Genomic DNA, 18,331 nt, shown 5'->3' on the forward strand with positions numbered 1-18,331 from the left:
TGCGTTGATCTTCACCATCTGCAGTTCCTTCCTACACATTTTTCCTGGCATGCTGCCTGACCCGCTGAGTTACTCCTGCATTCAATGTCTTCTCCACCTCCTACCTAGCAGGTTCTACTGAGAGTTTCCTTTGTACTGGGATGACTGAGTGGTGTGTTGCCCCCTAATGAGTGAAAACCTATAAACAACAGCATCACTGGTTCAGTCTAGGATTTGGTCGGGATCAGCAGGGAAATTCCAGAATAGTAATGTTGGGGGTGGTTTGGGATGGGGATTGTCTAGGAAAGGAATAAAGTTCTGAACTTTTATCTCATAGACGGGGGAATATTAGGCACAAGAGTAAAGCGGGCTATAAGGTAAAATGTATACATTTTTAAAACATTCCTTCCCTCTCAGGTTATTGACAGGGAAAACTTGACGCCAGCATTTAGGATGTACAGGCGTGTGTGAGTATGAAGCAAGTTGCTACCTCAAAAACAAATTCAGTTGAGAATAGCTATGTAGGGTTCCCCTGTCACTCTCCCAGTAGGGCCAAGAATGCATCAGCATGCATGGAGGCCAGTCATGGGAGCTACCCCACAAGCCGGTGAACAACAAAAGTTTGGGACGGCACAGTGACGCAGCGGTAGAGTTGCTGTCTTATAGCGACAGAGAGCCGCATTCGATCCTGATTTTGGGTGGTGTCTGTACGGAGTTTGCGCATTCTCCGGGTGCTTCGGTTACCTCCCACACTCCAAAGACGTACAGGTTTGTAGGCTAATTGGCTGCGATAAAATTGTAAATGGTCTCAACAACCATCAGACTCTTGAACCTGCTATAACAGCATTTAAAAGACATTTGGAGCAGTACATAGATGGGAAATGGTTAGAGCGATATGGGCCAAATATAGGCAAATGGAACTAGCATCTTGGTTGGTATGGACGAGTTGGGCCAAAGTGTCTGTTTTTGTGCTGTATGACTATAGCTCTGTGACTACGCAATACAACACTAACTAATCTAGGAACTGTGGATCTCTATCTTTTTCGCAGTAGTATTGTGGTTATTATTATTTTTTTAACTTCTTATATGTTATCTATGAATATAGTGTTTACAGGCCTGTTAAGCTGCTGCAAATAAGGATGTCCTTGGTCCATTGTCGGTGCATATAACATTGACACACTCTTGATTCTCTTGACACATTGTAGCCTTATATAGTCTAGAGCTAATGTATCATCTATTTGGATGATCCAGGCAGTGACTTCAGTGTGAGGTAGTTGGCAGACTTGAGAATTTGTATTCGATACTCTGCATTAGTGTAAATGCCATGACCCTATATTCATGAGGTCTTCTGGATGCCATTGATTTAAATACGTCAGCTTTGCATTTATTTGTGCTCCATGCTATTTAGTGCATCTAAAACAAAAAAACAACAACTTTGCTCAGCAGGTCAAGCAGCATCTGTGGAAAGGAGAGCTTAGTTAATATCCATAACCTTTGATCAGAAGTGGGGAAATTTAGAAAACTGGTATGTTTTATGTTGAATGGGGGGGGGGGGGGGGGGGGGGGGGGGGATATAGGGTGTAGATTTAGAGAAAATGGATGGCAGATTGGTGTTCACGAAGAGATGTTGGTGAAGGCGTGTAAATAGAAACAAATCAGTTGTGACAAGAATGAATAGTGGGAGAATGGAGTACAAAAAATGTTTGTGCATCAATGTGTTTGTTATCATTTTTCATTAAGTAGTCATATAAATTGTGTGTTCTGTCTAAAGCCAGCTATTTATAGCTCTATGGAAATAGAGCATTAAAAATGTGGAAAACCTGCTCAGTTTTCCTTGCATGCACGTTACTTTACGCTTGGACAGTAAATCTTTCCATTTCATTGGACCTGAATCTCTGCCAACTCCTACATGTCTCTTTCTTCAATTACATAAGTTATCCTGTGCTCGGTGGAGTGGAACTTAGATATGTTGCTGGATTGCACTGCTTCTCATGTTTGTTCTATCTTGGGACTGCCATGCTTAGCTGTTTTCAATGGGACACTGCCTGAAGAATTCTAATCCAGATCGCCATCGGCTGTGGGTCTGGCTTTCCTGGACAATCTGCCCGCAATACATTTAGAAGGCTTGTGTCGACATTCTTACCTCTTGGAGCACTGCATTTCCATTTCCTGGTCACGACACCCATTACTAACTCCCCAGGATTCAACTTTCAATAGCAAGCCTTGCCATTTAATTTTCCAAATTACTGAATGGTATCTCCTATTCCCTCCCCTTGCTCAATCATCATCTTCATCTAACCATGACTCTGATCCGAGCATTGCTCAATCTTTGTGCTGATTTTACAAATGTCGTCTTTAACTTTAACCCTTGATTTTATTTTTCCCACTCTTACTTTTGTTCTCTGATCTATAAAAGATTTTAGAGCCATCTTTCCAACAAGAAAAGTGGAATATAGATGCTTTAGATGTGCCATCAAATATTCTGTGGCCTCTGTAGCCTTTGCTGCCAGTTCCACTATATGTTCAGCTAGAGTTGGTTAAGACTAAAGCCCTGTGTAAATGGGGTTTTCTGTTAATGAATTCACATGCACTATCGTGAACTCCAGAATAAAGCCTCATGTAAACAACCGGATATCAGAAACTCGAGATTCACCCTAGAGTCCACATACTTTACACTCTCAGCCTTGTTGCATTCATCTGATTCAACAGTTTATTTTAAGAGAAACCTTCTCAAACATCACTTCCAGATGGCCCTGGAATCTGGGCAAACAACAGGAATTCCAGCTGTGGTATTAGGTCTTCATTGCAGTCCAATCTCTGTTTTACAGCCGTTGCAAATGTGTTTTTTTTACTTTTAATAACAAGCCATTCATACTGGTGTTGTTGTTCCTTTCAAAGTAGGTTATAAATATTTATTCTCACGTTGAAAACTATTTTGTGAATCTCTTTTTCAACAGAGTGTTCAAAGATGGGTAGCGACAAAACATAGTGAGTCTCATTGGTATGTCAGAGGGATACCCCACATGTGAAGTTAGTTGGCAACTTTAACTGGAACTTTCTTACTTAGATACAGGTGTGTCTATACATAAGCAGACGCACCATCTCAGTTATTTCCAAGTGCTGCTTTAGTGATGTGCTAGTAACTGACTGAGACAGTGCTGCCATCTATTGCCTTTTATTAATCCTATTTAAATATAAAAGTTGTATCATGGACCATGCTATATCAATGCAAGGATTTAAATTACTCTGCTCTCTGATTGTACCTTAGTAAATGTACCTAAGCCACAGAAATACACAGACTAAAGGGCCTGTCCCACATGGCCGTCATTTACGTGACAGGCCGGTAGTGACTGACACGCGACAGTCGCGCGCGTCATCATGCGTCCGCACGGCCGTCTGGAGCGCGTGACGTCATTTGAATACCCAGTTTATGATATCTACCCAGTTTGTGATATTTATGGTGATTTTCTAAAATGTTCCAGTTTCTTGAGTGGTGCTACCAATTGGAGAAACTGCAGATGTATTGCCCCTATTCAAAAAAAGAGGTGAATGAAAAGTAGCTAGCTGCAGGCCAAATTAATCTGTAGGAAGGAACTGCAGATGCTGCTTTAAATTGAAGATAGACACAAAATGCTGGAGTAACTCGGCGGGACAGGCAGCATCTCTGGAGAGAAGGAATGGATGATGTTTCGGGTCGAGACTCTTCTTCAGTCTGAAGAAGGGTCTCGACCCGAAACGTCGCCCATTGCTTCTCTCCAGAGATGCTGCCGGTCCCGCTGAGTTACTCCAGCATTTTGTATCACTTATCTGGTTTGCTCTTCCATTTCTACCAACTCCACCCCTTCTCATGTCATTCGTTCATCCACTGTAGGAGAGACAACATGTGTCTTTTTAACCTCTTCCTTACCCACAATCCAGGGACCCAAGCAGTCATTGCAAGTGAAGCATCAATTCACTTTTGCACTTTTCGGTTTAGTGTATTTTGGTGTTCACCACGTAGTTTTCTCTAAGAAACTGTGCAAATTTTTAAATTGCGCGCGCTTATATCCATGACGCATAAAAGGCGGGCCGACTGCGTATGGGTGGGGAGCGGTGGCGTTTGGTTAGGCACGTAATCATGCGTCACCACGCACTACACATACGAGGTCAGGATGTCAGCGTGCGACCGCAATACGTCTGCATGCGTACGTGATACGTCACGATACGGCCCGCGAAGATTTTGTGCACTACAAATTCCTGGAGTACCGCGCGATACCACGCGCAACTCCATAGCCCTCCGTGTTTCTCCATGCGACCGTCCCACGCCGCCCACACGCTACTCGTGCGCCTCAACGCGACGACGAGGTCGCATAAATGGCGCGCAAATGACGGCCAAGTGGGACAGGCCCTTAAGACTGTTCCAAACCGCTTCGGTCGCCTCCTCCACGGAGAGGCGACTTTTTCCAGTTCGCCTCCCCCGTGGCCTAACATCAAGGATCGGCGCGGTCTTTCCCGGAGACGCGCCCGGGGCTTCTGCGGCGGGCGCAGCGTGGACTCTCGGCGTGGAGCGGGTGAGCCCTCGCTGGGGCTCGCCGGAGGGTAGCGCTCCGTTTCGCTGGCCCGTGGCAGCCGGCAGCCTGAAGCCGTGGTCTGCACAGCTCCAGCTGGCGCGGCGTCTGCAGCACGGGATCCCTCGTGGGGGACCCGGGGGGAAGAAGAAGCTTCCACCGCCGGCCCGTGGCCAACTTCTACCGCGGGCGCGGTAGCGACTTACCATTGCCGGGGATCCCTGGAGGGGAGCTTCGTCTGTCGGCCCTGCGGTCTGCGGTACTTCTGGCTGCGGCGTGAACTTTAAATCTTCGACCGCCGGCCTGCGGCCTACACCAGCCTGAAGCCGCGTTCTCCGGTGGGGAAGAGCCGATCCTGGACTTACCTGGACTTTTATCTTGTCCTTTTATCATCTGGACGCCCGCAGCGACGGCTGCGGAGGGTCGAGGTCCCGACCACGGGGGAAAATGGAGGAGGTCCGGCCAAATATTGTGCCTTCCACCACCGTGATGAATGCTGTGGTGGATGTTTATGTTACATTTTTATTGTGTTTGTGTGTTCTTTATCATTGTACCGCTGCTGGCAAATTCATTTCACTTGCACTTTATGTGCAATGTGACGAATAAAACTGATTGATTGATTGATTGATTGATTGATTGATTGATTGATTTGCAGAACATTTTTTACTTGCTTACCTTAACTGGGCTGACAGTAAAGGCTGCAGATGCTCGAATTTGGAACAAAAAACAAACTGCTGGAAGAACCCAGTGGGTCAGGCAGCATTTATGGAGGAAAAGTGCTGGTTGATATTTCAATTGAAGTCCCAATAAAGGATCTTGACACAAAGTGTCAACCATTCCTTTGCCTCCTCAGATGCTGCTTGGCTCCTTGAGTTAATCTCACAGTTTGTTTTGATTGTGCTGGCAGTAAAGGTGATGATGTAGCACGTCTTGGCAACAGGGAGGTAAAATGCAGAAGAAAAGGGGGAAATTAAATTAATTATTTATAATGTGTTATGCAAGTTGCCTATTTTAAATGTATTCTGGGAGATTGAGATTAAGTTAGATTAAAATGAACTTTGACAGTTCTGTGAATTGTTGATTCACAGAAAAGCAATGGGTGTGTTTTTGTTTAACTTTCTCTGAGTATAATTACTTTAGCTGCATGACCACACAGAACGAAACATTGCTGCTTCTGAGCTTCAATAAAAAGTGCCAGGACCGATTATTTTTAATTAAATGTTCCTGATCAAAGAAATCCTCAATCAACTATTGATGAGAGAGAGTAATCCATTTTACGACATATCTGCCTTTTCTCGTGTTTTTGTTACAATAGAGAAGGAGGCTGCAATTATGTGATGCAATGAGTCTATACCAATTCTTGGAGCATTCCCATAAGAAGCATTCGCTGATTTAATTCCCTTAACCTATCTTTTCTCGCTTGCCCAACCCCACATGATTTTACTGCTGCCCAACTACGCTACATTGTAAGGTTATTCACCAGCAAGTCTTCAGGAAGCAAAAGGAAAGAGTACCCAGGGAAACCTACATAAGTGATAGGAGCAGAATTAGGCCATTCGGCCCATCAAATCTGCTCCGCCATAAATTATGTATCTCTCCCTCCTAACCCCATTCTCCTGCCTTCTCCCCGTAACCCCTGACACCTGTACTAATCATTTCTTACACTATTGTAAGAAAAACATACAAACATACCACAGACTTGACTGGAAATCAGGATCAAAACAGGGCTGTTGGAGTCATGAGGTATGATACTGATGTATTTATGGTGCCCTCCATAATGTTTGGGACAAAGACCCATCATTTATTTATTTGCCTCTGTACTCCTCAATTTGAGATTTGTAATAGAAAAAAATCACATGCGGTTAAAGTGCACATTGTCAGATTTTAATAAAGAGTATTTTTATCCATCTTTGTTTCACCATGTAGAAATTACAGCTGTGTTTATACATAGTCCCCCCCCATTTCAGGGCACCATAATGTTTGGGACACATGGCTTCACATGTGTTTGTAATTGCTCAGGTGTGTTTAATTACCTCCTTAATGCAGGTATAAGAGGGCTCTCAGCACCTAGTCTTTCCTCCAGTCTTTTCATCACCTTTGGAAACTTTTAATGTTGTTTATCAACATGAGGACCAAAGTTGTGCCAATGAAATTCAAAGAAGCCAATATGAGACTGAGAAACAAGAATAAAACTGTTAGATACATCAGCCAAACCTTAGGCTTACAGAAATCAACCGTTTGGAACATCATTAAGAAGAAAGGGAGCACTGGTGAGCTTACTAATCGCAAAGGGACTGGCAGGCCAAGGAAGACCTCCACAGCTGATGACAGAAGAATTCTCTCTATAATAAAGAGAAATCCCCAAACACCTGTCCGACAGATCAGAAACATTCTTCAGGAGTCAGGTGTGGATTTGTCAATGACCACTGTCTGCAGAAGACTTCATGAACAGAAATACAGAGGCTACACTGCAAGATGCAAACCACTGGTTAGCTGCAAAAATAGGATGGCCAGGTTACAGTTTGCCAAGAAATACTTAAAAGAGCAACCACAGTTCTGGAAAAAGGTCTTGTGGGCAAATGAGATGAAGATTAACATATATCAGAGTGATGGCAAGAGCAAAGTATGGAGGGGAGAAGAAACTGTCCAAGATCCAAAGCATATCACCTCATCTGTGAAACACGGTGGTGGGGGTGTTATGGCCTGGGCATGTTTGGCTGCTGAAGGTACTGGCTCACTTATCTTCATTGATGATACAAATGCCTCAAAACTCATTGGCTGCCGGTTAATTCTATAACAAGACAATGATCCCAAACATGTGAGCCAGTATCTTAGCAATCCACTTGGTGACCTCTTCGAAAAAACGACATCAGTTTGTGAGACATGATTTTCTATGCATGACTACCCCTCATCAGTGCAAGCCTCTCCAAACTCTGGTAGATCCTGTCTCTGAGAATCTCCTCCATCAATGTACCCACAATGACAATGACATCAGGGTCGCCAGCCTGTTGTTTCCGGGCTTGTCATTGCTGCCCTTCTTAAATACCAGTACAGGATGAGTCACCCTCTAGTCTTATCTATTCTTATGTTTTATTCTGAATTCACATAGCTCCCAATTTAATTTATACCAGTTTGCCATTGACTGTTGATGCATCACCTTCTAAACAGAAATTGAAACTGTTCTTTTAAAGAACATTTCTAATAGAGCTTTGATTAATCCTGCTGTGAGGCAATTTTATAACTACGACATCACATGATGGGGAGGTAGAGAGTGTTTATGATCTCGAGCCTCACTGGAGGCAAACTGATCTATTCTTCAGTTGAACTTGAATCGACTTCCTCATTGTATTTCAGAAGTGCTGAATCAGGTCATGCTGAATTTCCTACGCTTAGATTACACAGCATCTGTAGGCTGTACAGACTGTCGGCTTCTTGTTGCTGCCAAGTCTCAATCCTAAATTTAATTCTTTTGACTCCACAGATGCTGCTTGACCTACACAATCCTTCCGGCATTATGTCTTATGTTCCTTATTACAGCATCTGCAGGCCCTTTTTTTTGTTCTCATGGAATTGATTCATATTCCCCTTTGAATGCTCTTCAGCTTGAGCAGAGATTAAAAATATTGCACTAAATTATTGACTAGTTTCAATGTGAATAATGAAGTATGATTGTTTTTTATGTGCAAAGTGCTCACATAAGGGAATTGCTATTTATTGCATTTAAATATATTCTCTTTAAAATGTCTTCAATCATTGCAGATGTAGCATCCACTTAATCCTCAAGGTTTTCTAATTTACGTGATAATCTGTTTTTTTAATGTTGATTTGCTGATGTCATTGTTAAATTTCTCTGCCTCTGGTTTGAATATCCAGCCCAAAACAATTAAAATATTACCTTCCCAACATCTAGCTTACATCTCTGCCACGCACAGTGAACAATCTATGCTTTCCTAATCTATTTTTCATTTGCCAGACCTTTGATACTAGGCATTAACCCTTTGCCATGAGAATGCAGGGTGACTTGGACAGGTTGGGGGAGTGGGCAGATGCATGGCAGATGAAGTTTAATGCGGATAAATGTGAGGTTATCCACTTCGGTAGCAAAAACAGGAAGGCAGATTACTATCTAAATGGCGTCAAGTTGGGAAAAGGGGAAGTACAACGGGATCTGGGGGTCCTTGTACATCAGTCTATGAAGGTAAGCATGCAGGTACAGCAGGCAGTGAAGAAAGCGAATGGCATGTTGGCCTTTATAACAAGAGGAATCTAATATAGGAGCAAATAGGTCCTTCTGCAGTTGTACAGAGCCTTAGTGAGACTACACCTGGAGTATTGTGTGCAATTTTGGTCCTCTAATTTGAGGAAGGACATTCTTGCTATTGAGGGAGTGCAGCGTAGGTTTACAAGGTTAATTCCCGGGATGGCGGGACTGTCATATGCTGAGAGAATGGAGGAGCTGGGCTTGTACACTCTGGAGTTTAGAAGAATGAGAGGGGATCTCATTGAAACATATAAGATTGTTAAGGGCTTGGACACGCTAGAGGCAGGACACATGTTCCTGATGTTGGCGGAGTCCAGAACCAGGGGCCACAGTTTAAGAATAAGGAGTAAGCCATTTAGAACGGAGACGAGGAAACATTTTTTCTCACAGAGAGTGGTGAGTCTGTGGAATTCTCTGCCTCAGAGGGCGATGGAGGCAGGTTCTCTGGATGCTTTCAAGAGAGAGCTAGATAGGGCTCTTAAAAATAGCGGAGTCAGGGGATATGGGGAGAAGGCAGGAACGGGGTACTGATTAGGGATGATCAGCCATGATCACATTGAATGGTGGTGCTAGCTCGAAGGGCCGAATGGCCTACTCCTGCACCTATTGTCTATTGTCTATGATCAGCCATGATCATATTGAATGGCGGTACAGGCTCGAAGGGCCGAATGGCCTACTCCTGCACCTATTTTCGATGTTTCTATGTTTCTATGTCTATTGCCACACTGCCTTCGTACTTGAATGAATATTTTTCCTGCGTCTTGGGACAAGAGCAAGAAATTGAATTCCATTGAAGATAGACACAAAAAGCTGGAGTAACTCTGGAGAGAAGGAGTGGGTGAGGTTTCGGAACAAGACCCTTCTGTGGACTGGATAGGGATAAAGGAAACAAGAGATATAGACGATGATGTGGAGTTATAAAGAACAATGAATAAAAGATATGCAAAAAAGTAACGATGATGAAGGAAACAGGCCATTGTTAGCAGTTTGTAGGGTGAACATGAGAAACTAGTGTGGCTTGGGTGGGGGAGGGATAGGGAGAGAGGGAATGCCGGGGCTATCTGAAGTGAGATAAATTGATATACCACTGAGCTCTAAGCTGCCCAAGTGAAATATGAGATGCTGTTCCTACAATTAGCGTTATGCCTCACTCTGATAATGGTGGAGACCTGGGACAGAAAGGTCTGTGTAGGAATGGGAAGAAGAATTATACAAGCAGCAGCCTAACCAGGGTTCTGATAAGTTTCATTTCATTTCCCCGTATTATTTTAGTTATGAAATTCCACATCCTTGTGTCACATATTTATCTTTAACCTGTCCACTGCCAAGGTTTTTTTTCACTGTTGGCCACCCTGTGCCGAGTTTTTTCTAGATCAAGGATGACGTGACTAAGCCAAAACGCATATACTCGAGGGTGGCACTGAACAGGTTAAATCAAAGTGAGAAGATTAGGTGCACTGTTTGTTAGGGTTTTATTTAGCAAGTTAGTGGCTGGACACAATAGTCCAGATAATTTGGACCCAATAGTCCAAGTTTGATTTTGAGTACCATGGTTTTTTTTGGCACTAAGACTTTCCTCTGATATTGAACTCTTCTCATACCCTGTTTAGACTTCTAAGAAATAGTGTGTGGTCACAGTAACTGCATAAAAAATAGCATAGTCTAGCAGTGAGAAATGGTTTCATGTTTTCTTCTGATTACATTTGGAATGTGCATCAAATAGTTTATACTTTGCATTGCTAGTCGTGCTCAAAGCATTACATTTGTTGGGAGAGTTGATCACATTACGCCTCCAATATCCTTTCTGGTCAAGCATTTGAGGAATAATGAAACTTCAAAGCATTAACTTGATTACAACATGAAAAGTATGCTCTGATTTTGTGGATGAGCAGGCATTGACATGGTCTTTGAAACCAACCACAATGTAATCACTGATGTGCACAACAGTTCCCCTGGAGTTGATGACATGCAAGTTAATGTAGGCATGTGCCAGCTTAACATTAAAATCACTCAACCTCCCCATTGCCTTTTAACTTGATGAATAATTGATTCAGTCATGAGGTGTATCCGTCAGTAATCACTCTTCATTTTCTATTTGTGGAAATATCCCCTGTAATTTGAATTGGCATTGCAATGTTTTTTTTTACAGGAAAACGATGAATATGAATGAGAAAGGAATAAAATCTTGTGCTGATAGGATTTGACATAGAGTGGTGGAAGGAGACACCTGAGTGGAGTTCAAAAAACAGTGTAAATAATTTGGGCAAATGACCGATTTCTGTGCTAGAGGTTATTTGTTATTCTTTGGAAAAATTTGGACTGATGCAAAGAAAAAGAATGGTTGCATGATGCGGCAGATTGAAGCTGTGGAAGCAGTTATTTTGAGTATGCAAGGTGAATAGTTTAGCAAGAAAATAAATTTAAATTTGTCTTTATAATAAATTACTCGACCAGAAATGATTAGAAAAGAGAAACTTCAAAAAATCACAACTCCTTGTCGGAAGGTAGTGTTTAGTAGACATTTCCTTGTAGGAGGATTAAAGTGAATAAGGGTCCATAGTATTGTTAATTAACTATTGAAATGCTAAATATATTTTCCAGAACTATTCACTAAACACTAAACTCCATCTGCCATTTCTCCTCCCACATCTCTAACTGATCAATATCCCATTGTATCCTTTGTCAGTCTACTTTATTGTCGCAACTGCACCAATGTTTGTGTCATTTGCATAGTTACTCAGCAACCCATCCACATTTTCTTTCGTCATTCTTTCGTCGTGATGTCCCAGAACTGATCCCTGCAAACCTTGTGTATTAAAATTTTGATAAGTTCTTCAGAATGGCTTTTGTTATCACGCTTTTCTCTGGCTATTGTATTCGGAAAAGAGTATTAAATTAAACTCCGTAATTAACAGTTGACACAATTATATTTGCGAAATTTGAAGTATGCTCCAAGGCACATAAACATGAATCTCTCAGTGTGGCAATTAGAAGTCATTCTCTCATTTTAAATGTATCTGCACCTGTTTTTAAATCATTGGTTTAAGCAAGGTATGCCTCGAACTTCAGGAAAATGCTCTGAAAGATTTGGAGGAGAAAGACATCTATTTTCCAGGACAGAAGCAACTGGTTGATCACCCGAGGGATAGAAACATAGAAAATAGGTGCAGGAGTAGGCCATTCAGCCCTTCGAGCCAGCACCACCATTCAATATGATCATGGCTGATCATCCAAAATCAGTACCGTGTTCTGGCCTTTTCCCCCAAAACCCTTGATTCCGTTAGCCCTAAGAGCTAAATCTAACTCTCTCTTGAAAACTTCCAGTGAATTGGCCTCCACTGACTTCCGTGGCAGAGAATTCCACAGATTCACAACTCTGCGTCCAAATATTTTTTTTATATGCAGCCACACAGATTTTTTGTTCTTTTTGATTATTTAGTGAATATATTAATATTCCAAGAACCAATAACATTGCAGTTTCATTGGGTTGAACAGAGCAGAAATTAGTAGTCAAGTTTAGAGATACAGCGCGAAAACAGGTCCTTCAGCCCACCGAGTCCACACCTACCAAGATCCCCACACATTAACACTACCTTACTACCTTACATTAACACTACCTTACAAATCAGTGCCTACTATGTTCTGGTGTGCTGAAGCAAAGCACGAATTTCATTGTCTTATCAGGGACACATGACAATAAACTCTTTTGATCTTGAACTCTTGAACACACACTTGGGATAATTTTACATTTACCGCAAGACATTTAACGTACAAACCTGTACGTCTTTGGAATGTGGGAGGAAACCGAAGATCTCAGAGAAAACCTAGGCAGGTCACGGGGAGAACGTACAAACTTTGTACAGACAGCACCCGTAATTACGTGTGTTTAAGACTCTCATTGGTGTTATGTCTGTATTCTTTCTTTGTGTGCTGCAAAATGGCAATGAGCATTTCACTTCATTACACCTCGGTGTATATGAATGTGACCAATAAAATACCTTTGATACCTTTGATTGCGATTGAACCCAGGTCTCTGGCACTGTAAAGCAATAGTTCAACTTGACCCTGTCACCGGTCACATTAGCTCTAACTCTCTCTTGAAAACATCCAGTGAATTGGCCTCCACTGCTTTCTATGGTAGAGAATTCCACAGATTGACAACTCTCTGGGTGAAAATGTTTTTCCTCATCTCAGTTCGAAATGGCCTATCCCTTATTCTTAAACTGTGACCCCTGGTTCTGGACACCCCCAACATCGGGAACATCTAGCCTGTCCAATCCCATAAGAAATTTATATGTTTTTATAAGATCCTCTCTCATCCTAAATTCCAGTGAATACAAGCCCAGTCAACCCCTTCTTTAATCATATTTCAGTCCCTCCATACCAAAAATTAATTTGTTGAACCTACGCTGCACCCCCTCAATAGCAAGAATGTCCTTCCTCAAATTAGGAGACCAAAACTGCACACAATACTCCAGATGCGGTCAAGTCAAGTCAAGTTTATTCGTCACATACACATACGAGATGTGCAGTGAAATGAAAAGTGGCAATGCTCGTGGACCTTGTGCAAAAAGACAAACAAACAAACAACCAAACAAACTACAAACAGAATCACATATTCTTTTACATATTAAATATTGTGGGCGGAAGGAAAAACGTTCAGTAAAGTTAGTCCCTGGTGAGATAGGAGTTTACAGTCCGAATGGCCTCTGGGAAGAAACTCTTTCTCAACCTCTCCGTTCTCACAGCATGGCAACGGAGGCGTTTGCCTGACCGTAGCAGCTGGAACAGTCCGTTGCAGGGGTGGAAGGGGTCTCCCGTGATTTTATTGGGTCTCGAATTGCACCTCCTGATGTATAGTTCCTGCAGGGGGGCGAGTGAAGTTCCCATAGTGCGTTCGGCCGAACGCACTACTCTCTACAGAGCCTTCTTGTCCTGGGCAGAGCAATTCCCAAACCAGATGGTAATGTTCCCGGACAAGATGCTTTCCACAGCCGCTGCGTAGAAGCACTGGAGGATCCTCGGAGACACTCTGAATTTCCTCAATTGCCTGAGGTGGTAAAGGCGCTGCCTTGCCTTACTCACGAGTGCCGAGGCGTGTGATGCCCATGTCATATCCTCAGAGATGTGGACTCCCAGATATTTAAAACAGCTCACCCTATCCACACGATCCCCATTTATCCTCAATGGAGTGTACGTCCTCGGATGATGTGCCCTCCTAAAGTCCACGATCAGCTCCTTAGTTTTTTTGATGTTCAAGAGGAGGCTGTTATCCTGGCACCAGAGTGCTAGGTCGGCCACCTCCTCCCGGTAGGCCTTCTCGTCGTTGTCTGAGATCAGGCCCACCACCACAGTGTCATCAGCAAACTTGATTATTGAGTTGGAGCTGAACCTGGCCACACAGTCATGTGTGTACAGGGAGTACAATAGGGGGCTGAGGACTCAACCCTGGGGCAATCCTGTGCTCAGGGTGAGGGACTTTGATGTATTCCCTCCCATCTTGACTACCTGGGGCTTGGTGGTGAGAAAGTCCAGGACCCAGGCACACAGGGGGGTGTTAAGCCCTAATTCCAGTAGCTTCCCGGCCAGTCTGGTGGGGACTATCGTGTTGAAGGCTGAACTGAAGTCTATGAACAGCATCCTCACGTAGCCCCCCTTCTGGCTGTCAAGATGAGAGAGAGCGGTGTGCAAAACCTGGGAGACCGCATCGTCCATGGATCTGTCAGGTCCATGTTGCGAGGGAGGAAGGCGCAGATGTGTTTCTTCACCAGCATCTCAAAGCATTTCATGACTATCAAGGTGAGGGCCACCGGACGGTAGTCATTCAGACAGGCTGGGGAGGCATTTTTTGGTACTGGTACAATGATGGATTTTTTGAAGCAGGCAGGGACCACGGACTTGTCCAGGAAGAGGTTGAATATTGTAGTGAGCACCGGAGCTAGCTGCGTAGCACAGGACTTGAGTACTCGCCCTGCGATGCCATCGGGGCCTGCAGCTTTCCTCGTGTTCACCCGTGTCAGAGCCCTCCTCACATCGTGCTCGGACAGCGAGAATGTGTGCACATTCCTCCCTTCAGCTTTGTTAGCCAGCCCGCTGGTGGTATTGTCGATAGTCGGTAAACCTGGGGTGGTGTTGCCCATCTCGAAACGAGCTGGACAAGGCCCTGGTCTCACCAGGGCCAGGGCCTTGTATAACTGCAGAAGGACCTCCTTGCTCCTATACTCAAATCCTCTCACTTTGAAGGCCAACATGCCATTTCCTTTCTTCACTGCCTGCTGTAACTGCATGCTTACTTTCAGTGACTGATGTACAAGGACGCCCAGGTCTTGTTGCACCACCACTTTTCTTAATCTGACACCATTCAGGTGTCAGATTAAGACACCTTCTTGTTCTTGCCACCAAAGTGGATAACCTCACATTGATTCAAAATATATATGCATCTGCCATTTCTTATCCATTGTCACTCCAAGGTTGATCTTAATGGCATTGGACAGAAGTTGCTGTGCAAAGATGATTTAGGGCTCTGCACCCCAAACTAGATTAACATCCATAGTAACATATAAGAAACAAGACATTTGTGACTCTTTATTGAGAAGTGAACAAGGAAGTCTTATAAAAGATGCAAAAGTAAACTTTGAATGAAAGGTAATCAGCCTTTACTAATTGTATCTCCCATGCACCTAACACAACTTGATCTCTAATTGCAGAGCTCAGTCATGGATTATCATTTATTTCTAATGAAATGAACTGTAGGGAGAGGTTGGGCAGGCTTGGACCTTTTGTGTGGTGATCTTACAAAGGTGTAACAAAACATGAGGGACAGAAAAAGGAGTGCACTCAGACATTTTCCCCAGGGTTGAGGAATCATGATCTAGTGAGCATAGGTTTAAGATGAGAGAGCAAGTATTTAATTGAACCTTAGGGGCAATATATTCACACAGAGGATGGTACTCGTATGGAATGAGGAAGTGGAGACACATTGATCAGCAGATCCTGGAATTTTGAGCAAAACACCCAGTGCTGGAGGAACTCAGTGGAGGGAATGGACAGGTGTCATTTGGAGTTGGAATGTTTCTTCAGCATGATAGAAAGGTTCCGACCCAAAATATCACCTGTCCATTCCCTCGATGGATGCTGCCTGACCCGTTGAGTTCCTCCAGCACCTTCAGTTTTGCGAGCAGAAATGGTTGAGTCCATTACCATATCAACATTTAAAAGAAAAGCACATGGATAAGGAAAGGTTCATAGGGATGTGGGCCATAAGGCAAGCAAATGGGACTAGTTTAAATGGGTGCCTTGGTTGACATGAATGAGTTGGGCCAGTGGGCCGATTTACATGCTGTATGAATCCATGACTATTCAAAACAAGAAGAACAACATTTATGTAATAAACACATAGGAAAACACCCTCAAGCACTTCAAAGATTGTAATTAGATACAAATACAAGTGACAAATTTTGATTTACATTGCAGTTTATAGCCTGATAAAATATTCCAAATCACATCCACTTGTATTTACATATAGTATTATCTGATTTGATTGGATAGCACGCAAACTGCTCCTCGATATACCTAAACCTTGGATGTAATTGAATACAAAGGCATTAGGACCGGTCCTTAAATGCATTTGTCCAGAGATCCAGGAGATTCTTAAATAAGGGAAAAGAAGCAGATGGAATCAGGAAAGAATTCCAAAACTGGATGTCTAAATAAGAGAGGTATAGATCCAAGTAGTTGCAAATTTTGAGCTATGCTAAGACAATGACAAATAGTAGTGTTTTGAGTTGGAGGAGCACGAAGATTGGTGGAAGTTTTCGCCAAGGGTAACAATTTAACAGCGGTAATTCGTGAGCTTGGGACAATTTATGTCAACAAAGATGAGGAATGTTTGTAAATGGGTTATGGTGTGAATTTCGGTATGGCAGCAATGTTGCAGTGGCAATTTTGTGGAGCATTGAAGCTACGGGGACGACAGATGGCACAATGGGCTAAGTGTCCGGCTGGCAACCGGAAGGTAGCTGGTTCGAATCCCGCTTGGAGTGCATACTGTCGTTGTGTCCTTGGGCAAGACACTTCACCCACCTTTGCCTGTGTGTGAATGTGTGTGAATGTGTGTGAGTGATTGGTGGTGGTCGGAGGGGCCGTAGGCGCAGATTGGCAGCCACGCTTCCGTCAGTCTGCCCCAGGGCAGCTGTGGCTACAGAAGTAGCTTACCACCACCGAGTGTGACTGAGGAGTGAATGAATAATGTGATGTAAAGCGCCTTGAGTATTAGAAAGGCGCTATATAAATCCCATCCATTATTATTATTATTATTACGAGGCTGGCCAGGAGTGCATGAATTTGGAGAATAGCAAATAATTGGATGAGTTCTTTAACCATTGGGCTGAAGTAGTGCCAAAAACCAGTGATCTTGCAAGAAGTCTTGACAACCTAGCAAATGTACTGTATTTTAAATTCTCTTCCAGACTTGATGACAAACAGGTGTAGATTGCAAAGCCATGAAAGGTAGCTGAATTAGAGGCTTTCTTTCAATGTAAATCTAAGTTGCTTTATTACTGTATAACCTATTTTAGTCTTTTTTTTAGTATTTCACAGCTGCAGCTAAATTTAAAGCTCAAAATCGAATCTCAATAATTATGACCAAGGAACTTTATCCCAGACGGTCATAAAGACTGATACCCTGATGTAATTCACTGATATCCTGCAGAGGAAGGAAATCGACCACCCTGTCACACTTTATGCATCTCAGGATACATGGCCTCTAAAATTGGGCAACTACTTGCGTGTTGGTGAATGGGGATGGACAATAACATCAAATACCCACATCACGTGGATGAATTAAAATATTTGGTGAAATTGCACTTCCTGTGTGTGAGGTTTGAGGAAGACTTTTATTCAGTATTTCATCTTAATGGTTTCCATTTGCCATATTGTTTTTATTAGAGATTTATAGAATTATATTTTCTATTCCCATTCAGTCGATCAGTAACAATTTCTCAACACTGGCATCTGCCTTTGATTCTGTACCAGGATGTGGTTATGCTTGTGTGTTTGATCTGTTTTGTAGAATTGGTTTTTGACGAGAGCTGTACTGGAGGTAAATGCATGCACTGACTGAGAGATAATTGGGAGAAACCCACTAATTCAACATGTATGCTCAAGAATAAATGTGCAATGCAAGCCTATAATTTTACAGTTAATTTACTATATAAGTAATCATTGTGGAAGGTTAAAAGCCCCCTTTTTTTAAATCAGGGATTCATTTGCATGTAGAATGGAAACAGGCACTGTGGTCAAAGGACTTGGAGACGTGTTAGTCTTCAAACAGATTTTTTTTAAACCCTTAAAAGAACTTTCCAGATGATTGTTAGTGTTTACTGTGGCAAATCTGGTGAGTTTAAATGCAACTATAATGCTTTTGGGTTGATTATTAAAATAGAAGCTTGCGTATATAATTAGTGACTACATGCAGTATAATGTAGGAATGAGGCTGTTATCAAACCATGATGACTTGAAGATCTGGTTAATGTCCTTTACCAAT

General features: G+C 42.8%; 1 protein-coding gene across 11 annotated transcripts in view; it reads left to right on the plus strand.

The window, feature by feature from the left end:
- kiaa1217 (KIAA1217 ortholog) overlaps positions 1-18,331 on the plus strand; it is a 604,059-nt gene that overhangs the window by 438,462 nt on the left and 147,266 nt on the right. The gene's annotated exons all lie outside the window — the stretch shown is intronic.

The sequence above is a fragment of the Amblyraja radiata genome, chromosome 2, assembly GCF_010909765.2.
Source record: "Amblyraja radiata isolate CabotCenter1 chromosome 2, sAmbRad1.1.pri, whole genome shotgun sequence".
Lineage (NCBI taxonomy): Eukaryota > Metazoa > Chordata > Chondrichthyes > Rajiformes > Rajidae > Amblyraja > Amblyraja radiata.